The 9,973-nt window shown below is 41.8% G+C and overlaps 1 protein-coding gene across 1 annotated transcript in view; it reads left to right on the top strand.

Moving 5' to 3' along the window:
- Positions 1–9,973, top strand: part of aven (apoptosis, caspase activation inhibitor) — a 31,933-nt gene that overhangs the window by 11,868 nt on the left and 10,092 nt on the right. The gene's annotated exons all lie outside the window — the stretch shown is intronic.

The raw sequence follows: 9,973 nt of genomic DNA, 5'->3' as shown, positions 1-9,973 counted from the left end.
CCACTTCATGGTAACTGGGTTGGTCATCCCAAATGAATGTGACCGTGCACCCTCGTCTAAAGCAGGGCGAGCGACTGTCGAAGCAGTCTGTGGCGGCAAGTTTTTAAACCGCTTTCATTTTACCACACGATCTCTGCTGCCTCTATCAGCCTCACAGTAAGTCCTCCTCAGTGTGTGCGTTGTGTCTTTTTTTTTTCTCTTTTTTTTCTGGTATGACCTTCGCTGTGCAGATAAGCTTCTCGCTCGAGTTACAACTTCAGTGTGAGAAATTATGAGGGTTTCTGAGGTAAAACATGGAGTCGTTAAGCGCTGAAATGGAAAATTCATTCAGTGAAAAACAGACACTGAGGTCAGAATAGTTTGAGTGTATCTTTGGCATAACCTGACAGATATTGGATTTTTGAGGCTGATGGTGATATTAATATGGGGCTGTTGAATAAACAAACATACTCTGGTAACTATATATTTTCTGATAAAGTGACTAGAAAATTGTGATGTGGATTTTTTTGGAATATTTTTGTCGTGACAAAGTTTCATAGGAACTAAGATGTTCAGAATAACAGTTGAAAAATGACCTTTATCGAACTCTTTCATTGACAAATAGAATATATTTGCATATAACCACCAACCTTCCGATTAGTGGGCAACCCGCTCTGCCATCTGAGCCACAGCCGCTCCAATTAAAGGAGCCAACCAGCACAGTTCAGCCCGTTATCGGGCCGAAGCGTGTAATACACTCGTCACTCCACCAGAGGACAGCGTTTCAGTGTCACGTTTTGCCTCGTCTAAGCGTGAAAAGCGCACGCATGCATGACCAGGGTTGAAGAAGGAGGTCATGTGACGAAGTACAAACACCCATAAAGTTCGCACTCGGATGAGCAGCGTTCAATCCCATGAGAAAGCAAAAAGTCAACGTGGATTTCTTTTAAGTATAACAATTAAGTTAGACAACACAACATATTTGACTTACGTTAAGTAATTTACGTGATGGACATAACGTTATTTACGTAAAAATACTCATTTTAAGCCGAACCATGACCTTTTTTTTCTTTTTTTTTTAAGTCTAACCAACTGGTCTTTGGTGTCCAAAACGAAAGCACATTACTTTTTATGCCTTTGCGAGGCAAAACGTGACACTAACACAGTTTCATCTCGTTGAATAACATGTACAGTGTATTACATGCTTTGGCATGTTACCAAGCTTTACATTCATAACTGTTAGGATTAATAAAGGATTTATTCTTAAATCCACCCAGACTGTTTTTACAATGGAGCTCTTATTGACTATTTGCACTGACGAAAAAGATTCTTGTACTAAAACTTATATTAGTTTATCAAATATTTTAACACGTAGTAAGTATGTGCTCGCTAAAACTAAAATATGTTATATTTCACATTTAAGCAACAGCCAGCATCAAAACGAAGAGTATTATAAATAGATCTGAACGGCACTTCTTTGATTTGACGTACGTATTGTGTACCAGTTCCTTCTCGTTTGCATCCAAAAGCTGCATGTTTCATATCATTCATATTGTTTTATCTATCTGCATAAAGGAATAAATTGACTAAATATTTGATTAAAAATAGGTCAATTAGACAGGAATAATGATGAATTGCTAAGCCTTACTCAAATGATCAAAATGCTGTTCATCTTTGACTTCAGCTTCCTTAGAGCCATGTGGCATTAGTCATGAACTGTGAGTCATTATGAGGATGAGGTGGAAAATGGAACATGTCAATAGCAAGCGACTAATCCACTCTTGACAGGAGGCCAGTCAAGGATAATTGCCCTCTAATACTCCCCACAAATTCTCATTGTGCTTTGAATCAATGCCTTTGGCTGTTTGTTTTGTTCCTGAGAAGCACCCGCTAGTGTCGTCAGGCAAAGACTTTCATTCCCGATCGGAGTGACAGGATCTTACGGCACCTGTCTGGTGCTCGTCGTTGGGAGTCATGAGCAGCTGCTTATGTCAGCAAGCAGCGTCCACTCCAGCAGAGAACACCTCGGTGACTGCTGTTGACGCGACGAAACTAACGCGTTGTCACGCGTTGTGAAACACGCTGTCAGCACACACTGCGCCCGTCATGGCATGAAGAAGCAACATCCGAGGGAGCAACGGCGATGAAGACGTTTGTGATACCGGGTGTCATTTTTTTCCCCCTCTCATTCAGTGTCGGTTATTTATAAACCTCACAAGCTTTGCATTAGTTTTTTCCTGGTTCATCATCTGCCTGCCGAACCTGAATTTCTTCTTTTGTGAGAAGGCGTTGCCTCACATCTACAATAAATATGTACACAGAATATGGGAGCAACGGAAACGGAAAAACAATCGGTGGCCCAAAAAAACAAAACAATTCTGCAGCTTGGGCTGTTTGTGATGGTGGAAGTGATAGTGAAAACAACAGACTGAAACAACAAAACAGTTACCTTAGATAACTGTATCCACTCTTCACTAGAGTGCGTCCAGTATAAATCGAAAAATAAGCCACTGAATTCTCTTGACCCCAGTTATAAAAACATTGGTAAGTTGTTGTTGTATGGTGTTTTCAGCAGCGTGGAGGAGCCCCAAATTGAGCACGTAGAAAGGATATTTATCAAACTTTATTCAAACTAAAAACCCACACATTTTGGACAGAGGTATACAGTAAAGAGTTGTTTCTTAACCCACGTGTGGAAACCTTCTGCTCATTTTAATCTGGCAGTGTACGACATGGAAAATATCGCAATGCTTAATGCTTTTGGGTTTATGCTGTTGACTTTAGGAGTGTAGATTGTTCAAATATGGGTGGCGTGTTGAACCCAAACAGGTGCGGAAGGGCCTTAAAGTGCGATACCCTTCAAGGTAGCTAAAAACATCCGGCTCCCATAGACTCAAAAAGCGTCAAATCCTCTCGTGAAAGTCGATACAAAACTTTTCGCAAGGCTTTATGGTGTTATTATCTAAATTCACTCCTTCTGATCAGCGGTCCGGTGGTCCTTCTGAAAATAATTGATAATTAAATAAATACTAGGCCTGACGGAGGTGTGTTTGGTTTGATCAGTCAGGTTGCTCGTATAGGTGGGCGAGCATCACGTGTTGGGGTTCTCGGTCAGATCCACCCTCGCTCCTCGTCAGCTCGCCAACGGGTGACATCACAAAGGGTTGCCACTTGGTCCCGCCAGAACAAATGCACCGGTTTGTGTTTTTACTTAGTGTATACATGATTCAATTAAATAACATTTATGGACACTAGTCTTTGTAGAAAAGTAAATTAAACATATATCAATGGTAAAAAATACAGCCCTTGTGTTTTTACTCCCTAAAAAATATAACTTAGATTAAAGTTTTTTTTGTTTTTTTTAACCCTTGTTCATCACCCTCTCAGCCCCCCCCATCGGCCTGCACGGCCACCCACTGAAGGGCCACCGTTTGTCTGGCTCCCTCAGAAATCCCGTCCCGCACGAACATCCGAAAGGGCATCAGCCGATTCATTTTCACTCCCTGCACGTGATCGAACTGTGTGACCAGAGCGGCTTCAAGCTTTTCTTTGAGCGAGTTTTCCTTTCATACGAATATATCACGCATGTTCCCGTGGATCGCTTATCCACCGCCAAGCTACTGATTATCAAGACAATTCAGTACGAGGCATTGAGTACTCTGTCCTTTGGGGAGTTCATGTAACGAGGCCCAACGGATACCTGGTGATTGCTTGATTTCCGGACGCATCGCAGGCTTCCAACTACACAGTTGGTCGCTGTGACACCAGCTCTGTGACATGGTGCTGTTAACCACCACTGTTACCACGAATGGAGCCTATTGAAGGCCTAAGTGATTAATGGACTTATGAGCTGGTATATTGACATTACGTGAAGAGTAAATACTTGGTTCCTTGTGAGATTATTAAGAAGCATCATTTGGATTTCAGTAACTGCATCAATGCAGGGATCATATTCCTTTACGTGCGCATTGAATTTGAGAGGTGAAGTTAATTTGATGCGCTTACTGGTCTGGATAAACTTGCACTGGCCAAGCGTTTGTCTCAGCGCCTTATTCTCTCATGTTCAGATCCGGTTTGAGATTTTAGTTCACTTCTAATTGCAAAATTGTTTTTTAAAATTCTTACGGCTTTTCATGTCCCCCTTCTGAGGTTCTCTTTGTCGGGGTTTTTCTCCCAAAAAAAGGAGGTCCTAAATTTTCTCTTGGCGTTTCAGGGCGGGGCCCTGGATTGAGTTGACTGGGACGAGGAGCCTTTCTAATCGGGAACCATGTGAGGGTGTGGTGTTGTATCTTTGTTCTAGTTATGGGCTGCCTAAAATGTACCCCGGAAACTGGAAATATCTGCCAAACGGTGTGTCTATGAGACTGGGAAGTGGGAGAATACGCCTGTTGAACTTGGAAATACCACACCAGGAAAGCTGGAGGTTTTTTTTAGAGAAGTAGATTTTATGTCACTTGACATGGCAGTATTTGTGGCGAAAGGAAGAAAAGCCGGTCAGCTAATGCATCGATGAAGTCTAGGTTACCCTTGTTATCTGTGCACAGTCTCTAAGACTGTCAAAATATCGATACCGGGGTCGACTATATATTTTTGCCCACAGATGCTATATAATTGTGTCCGAGCAACATTGTGAAATAACCTTAAATTCCCCAAAGCCGAGCCAGTTATTACAAAAAGAGTGTGGTTTAGAAAGAAAAAACAAATTAGTCATTTAATGGTGTGATTCTCTGCCTCAATTAAAGATAATTGCTTTGTGTGCTTCACACCTCCCACGCTGCGGTGCTTGCCTTGTGGTAAATAACAATAGCGGCGCTGATAATAATCGCGCATAAAGCTTTCCACCAGACGCATGGTTTCCAAAAGTGTTTGGTTGTCAGCAATCTCTGCCTGAGCATTTTTATTTATTTATTTATTTTTATTTAGCCCCGGTTTCTAATTAGCTGTGATTAACCAAACGTAACATTTGTCATCAGTCAAATGGTCTTTTACTCCAGTGAACATCAGTGAGCGCCCGATTCTCTGTAAATAGCCACCGCTGACATCGGCAAACCAAGATTAGCTTTATCGAATGAGCCGTAACTACTTCCAGTTATTCATGGAGATAATCTACGAGGTGTGATCAAAACCTTTTGGGACTCTTGTTGTTGCGCACGAACGGAGCACAACACGGAGATGCACGCGGAGCGGAGGAGGCCACCGCCTTCGTACGTATCCCAAGTCACGTTTGCTGGATTGACATCAACCACGGCAACCGGTGTGTGCATATTTGTGATTTCGACATGGACTTGAGCCGAGAGCGCGCACCAAAGCTTGGGTCAAACTCGGGGAAATTCGGCAACGGGGGACCTTTTGAAGCGCTTTCAGAAAGCCCGCGGCGTTGAAGCAAACGAGGCCGCTGAGGTGACATCACACTCGTCCCGCTCTGCGTAGCAAAAAAAAAAAACGTCTGCGCCAAGTCCCGCTGTGACGTGTTGAAAGTGTTTGAGAGAAAATATTCGAAGCAAACGGCATGAACTTTGGAGCAATCGGATTCTCCGACGTGACCGCGTGCCCGCCACGTTGAAAATGGACGAGTTTCAAACCCCGCAACGCAATCTTTGCTCCCCACCAGCCCTGTTCGCTCAACGTGGCTCCCTGTGACTTCTTTCACTTTCTTTCAAAAGTTTGATGCAAAATTTGATGCAAGTTTCAGTTTCAGGTTCGTGGTAAAACCACATAGCTCGAAGCAGCACGGCCTTCAGGACGAAGGTCTTCTAACCAAACACAGTAGCCACTTAAATTTATGAAACTGCTCTTGTTTTTATTATCCACTTTGTCATCTGTTATTTATTTTTTTTTTTTTGATAACATCACGCCACCACGTCACGTCAGGGCCTGTGATTGTGTTGCTGTGTAGAAAAATTCACTGTAGAAACTTTGATGATCTTTGTCTTTTAAAGAGGGAACTCTTAAGTTCCAGTTGATACCAGATATGGATCATTTACCTAATTATAAAATAAATGTTATCGTTAGATGAACCTTCCCTTAGTCACGCTACTTTTGCTTAACAATGGGTTTTTTTAGGCGTTTTTTTTTCCTCGCGATGCTACTCTTAACATAAAATTGCATTGAATTGAATACATAGCATACAAAGACAAGCATTTTAGTGTAAAATATATTTGGTAATTAATGACATAATTACCTCATTGAGCAAATTGGCCTTTTCTGAAACTTCATGTGGAGGAGGAGATCTGATTTGATTTTGGTCTGTCATTGTGCATAAATATGCATGTTAATGAAATTAGTTAAAACGTCTGTCAGCATTGTTGATTAGAAGCGTCGAGTAAATTGGGCACAAATGCTTTTTTTTTTTTGTCCTGGTGGAACAAAAAGGCAATTTAGTGCCGTCTTGTAATAATTTAAGTTAAATGAGCAGTTATTTGAAATAGTTGTTCGTGTATTTAAGTAAAATCAGATCTTTGAAATATCAGCATTAGACAAAAAAAAAAAGTTTTTATCACGTATCTGGAATTTCTTCTTTGTAGAGGAATAAAATGAAGTGACAGGAGAAAAAAAATTAGGTGGCAAATTTGATAATAATAAATAATTGGCAGATATTCAAGCCCCCGAAAAAATGATCAATAGGTTTTGAGTTTTACAGATTTTTCAGGGATTTGCTGATTTTCTGTTTTATGTGACCATAAATCTCATATATTCACATTTTTGTTGCGTTTTTCTGGCCCAACTTTCAAATTGAAGGCACGAGCTCGACGACTGATCCCACGCTGTTGTGGCAAGCGTATCTTTGCAGAGTGCGGGGTGGCGGTGTGCGCTTTGTGTCCTTGAGACCGCAGCCTCCCGGTTTCAGTCGGGACAGTTTTGAGCGCGTTTTGACGACTTTTACCGCACGAACGGAGGAACTCGGGACTCCCGAAGTGAACAGATGAGCCGGGGCGGCTGCTCCGGATATGTTGTTCAGATTCAAGTGCTGCGGTGGCTGTCGCATTTCATCCTCTCGAGCTTTCAAAAGATTGAAACGTTCTTGCTCCCCGGCAGTTTGGTGCTTATTTAAGACGATCCGCGGCTCTTTATTTAGCTGCCAGTGGGTGCGTTGTTCTTACCTTCCGCTGACCTTTCGAGCGCCTTCTTGCGAAGACAGAACAAACACCAGTAATGCCTGTGAGAAAAGAAATCTTCACTTCCCGTCCACTTATCAAGGAAAATGCACCGGTTCACAAACTGGTGCATGTAAACGAGGATTTCTCAAATTTCTGTCGAGTTTCATTCCGACTTTGAAGTCGAATCGTGGCGTGACGGCTGAACATCCTGCATGTGCTTGTTTAACATTATTGACCCATTTCACCACAGTGTTGATCAGTTTGAGCTTTTTATTAGTCTCAGGACCCGGATGTCACCGCCCTCTCAGACCGATCCTGACGTCAGCCTCAGGAAGCTGTTGTATCAGAGCACCCGGCTCCAACTAATGCCGTCGAACGATGCCGGTTTCGAGAGGCGTGATGATTTTTGAAGGTGTCGAAATTGTGTTGTATTATTCAGAGAGTTTATTTTATTTAAACCTACCGTTGCCGGTAGTAACGTGGTGGACAAAATAATAGAAACATCTGCCAAAATGACCGAAAAGCGGAAACATTTTAAACCGTCACGAAGGATCTTTTATTGCAGGACTGTTGTGTTTATCTGTAAAAGATGGAGCAAACGAAGTGGCAACATGAGAGTCAGTCGCTCAACTAAAAAAAAAAAAAGAAAGTCAACACTTATTCAGCTGTGTAAACAAAAACAAAATTGACGAACTAAAAGAAGGCTCGAACATTTCACAGCCTGAAGCTTCACATTGTAGTAACTATTTCTATTAACTATTTCTATGTTGATATTTTTCTTCTGCACCGTATGTCTATGATGGTTTTTTTTTAGAAAATTCATTATATTGTGTTTTCCTTTTTTTGAAATAACTCCGTCCTCAATTACAATTAGGTCTGGTTGCTAAACTTTGATACCTTCATGGCACCGAACACGTTGCTCGAACACTATCTCCTTGCCATTTGGTACCAAATTTCTATACTCAGGCTACATCCACGTTAACATCAACACACTTTTTTGTTTTAAAATGCAGAACTTTTGCTACAGTTATGTTCGAGTTAATCTCATGAACGTCAGCAGGTTGCTGGATTTACCATACGTAGCCTCTACTTGGGCGTCTTTCCCACAAAGAAAAAAATTGGTTTAAACTTTAAGTAAATCTTACATTCGAACGCCTTAGTTCACTCTTTTCAAACACATTTTTGGCCGAATGTCTTTCTGAATTGTGTGCTCTGCAGAAACTGGAGTCTTTGTGCGCAGTCAGCGAGCATCTGCTGTAAGCATGTGAGGCATTCAAGGATCATTGGTAAATTGTAGCATCTATCGTCTGCTTCCGTGTGAGACGTTTAGGGACCATCGGTAAATTGTAGCATCCAGCGATAACTTACATGTGCTGCATATAGAAAACATGTTAATCGTAGCTCCAGAAAACAATCCAGGTTACACTCTCCCCCCTCTGAACCGCATGGAAACTAAAGATTTGTACCTTAATGTGAAATGTAATTGTGTTTTCTTGAAATAAGATTTTTTTTTTTTATAAGATTCACTGTTCAGGAACAGGTATCAGTACTGGTACACATTTTTTTTTTTAACAATACCCAGACCAAAAAAAACCCCTTTCTATCATGTTATAAGGATGTGAATGGACATTACACTAGAATAATCCTGTGTGTGCTCCACCAGGATGATTAAGTGCACCACACATTTCTTTTTGACCCCGCAGCCCTTTATTTCCTCTAAACATTAGAGAACAGCACCTACCGTCGTCACCTGATAACATCCAGCAAAGATGCTGAATATGATTGATGAGCTGTGAGGCAGGAAGCGGCCGAGCCTCCGCCGCTTACCTCCAAACAAGCTGCACGCCCCAAAAAACCCGCGCCTAACGAGATGCAGTCCTCGAGTGGATTGGAGCTCTCCTGATACGAGTTTGACATAAACACAGCCTCACGCAATCACCATTAAAAGTTAAGAGTAAATAGCTTCGGCCCCTCTTTATTGTCTCGCCTGGTTCGCTCGGGATTTTAATTGCAATTAGCGCAGACAGTGATTTATCGACGCGTGGTGGGTTTCGGCACCATGTCCTGTTAGGCTAATTGGTTTGGTTAAAAAGGCGTGACAGGGAGCACCGCGGCTCTCGCGAAGACGATCAGCTCCACGGATCGCGACAGGAAGTTTCTCTGAGCGCTCGTTCCCGCGCGTTTTTTTATTTTTTTTTTTTTTCCCCTGAAGCCTTGTGTTTTCTCCCGTTTCCGTTCGGCCGGTCAGCGCTCCAGGAAAGACGGCTGATCACGGCTAAGGCGGCCCGCGGATGGAGCCAAACTACTCTTGGAAAATTGCTCTGAACTTCTCGATTTTTTTTTTTTAATTGAATATTCGCATTCAGGCGCATTACCGCCACCGTCTGACGGGAGTGCCGCCGGTACAAACGGGGGAAATAAGAAAGGACGGTAGTCGCGTATACTAATCGATTTTCTAAATTAGAACAACTATTGGAAATTGGTGGACGCTCCCTAAGAGCAACACAACCCAGGAAGAGTACGCAAATCACAGAGGCAAAAGAAAAATTAAAGAAGAGCTCTCGCTTCATTATTTTCTTTTGATTAATCTGCTGATTGTTTTCTTCACTAAATGACTAATCACTTGGACGATAAGACCGTGGAGGATGACAAATTTCTTAATTATAAATAAATAAATGGAGAAATAATAGAAAAAATAAATCTGCTTTGATAATGGAAATGAACACAAATTAAACAAATCTCTTTGATTTAGTTTCACATTTCTACATATCAACTTTTATTGAGGCTTTTTCTTTTATTTCCACATTTCTGTATTTGTTATCACGGTTGGCGGTTGAAACTTCCCCGAAAGCCCTTGCGTGCAGTTTAACGAATGAGTCGAATGGTTTGTTTGAGGT

This window comes from Embiotoca jacksoni, unplaced genomic scaffold, assembly GCF_022577435.1.
Source record: "Embiotoca jacksoni isolate LCO1_2020_lvr unplaced genomic scaffold, fEmbJac1.0.p SCAF_29, whole genome shotgun sequence".
Lineage (NCBI taxonomy): Eukaryota > Metazoa > Chordata > Actinopteri > Embiotocidae > Embiotoca > Embiotoca jacksoni.
The sequence above is the reverse complement of the archived record's forward strand: the minus strand, read 5'-3'. Positions and strand labels throughout refer to the sequence as shown.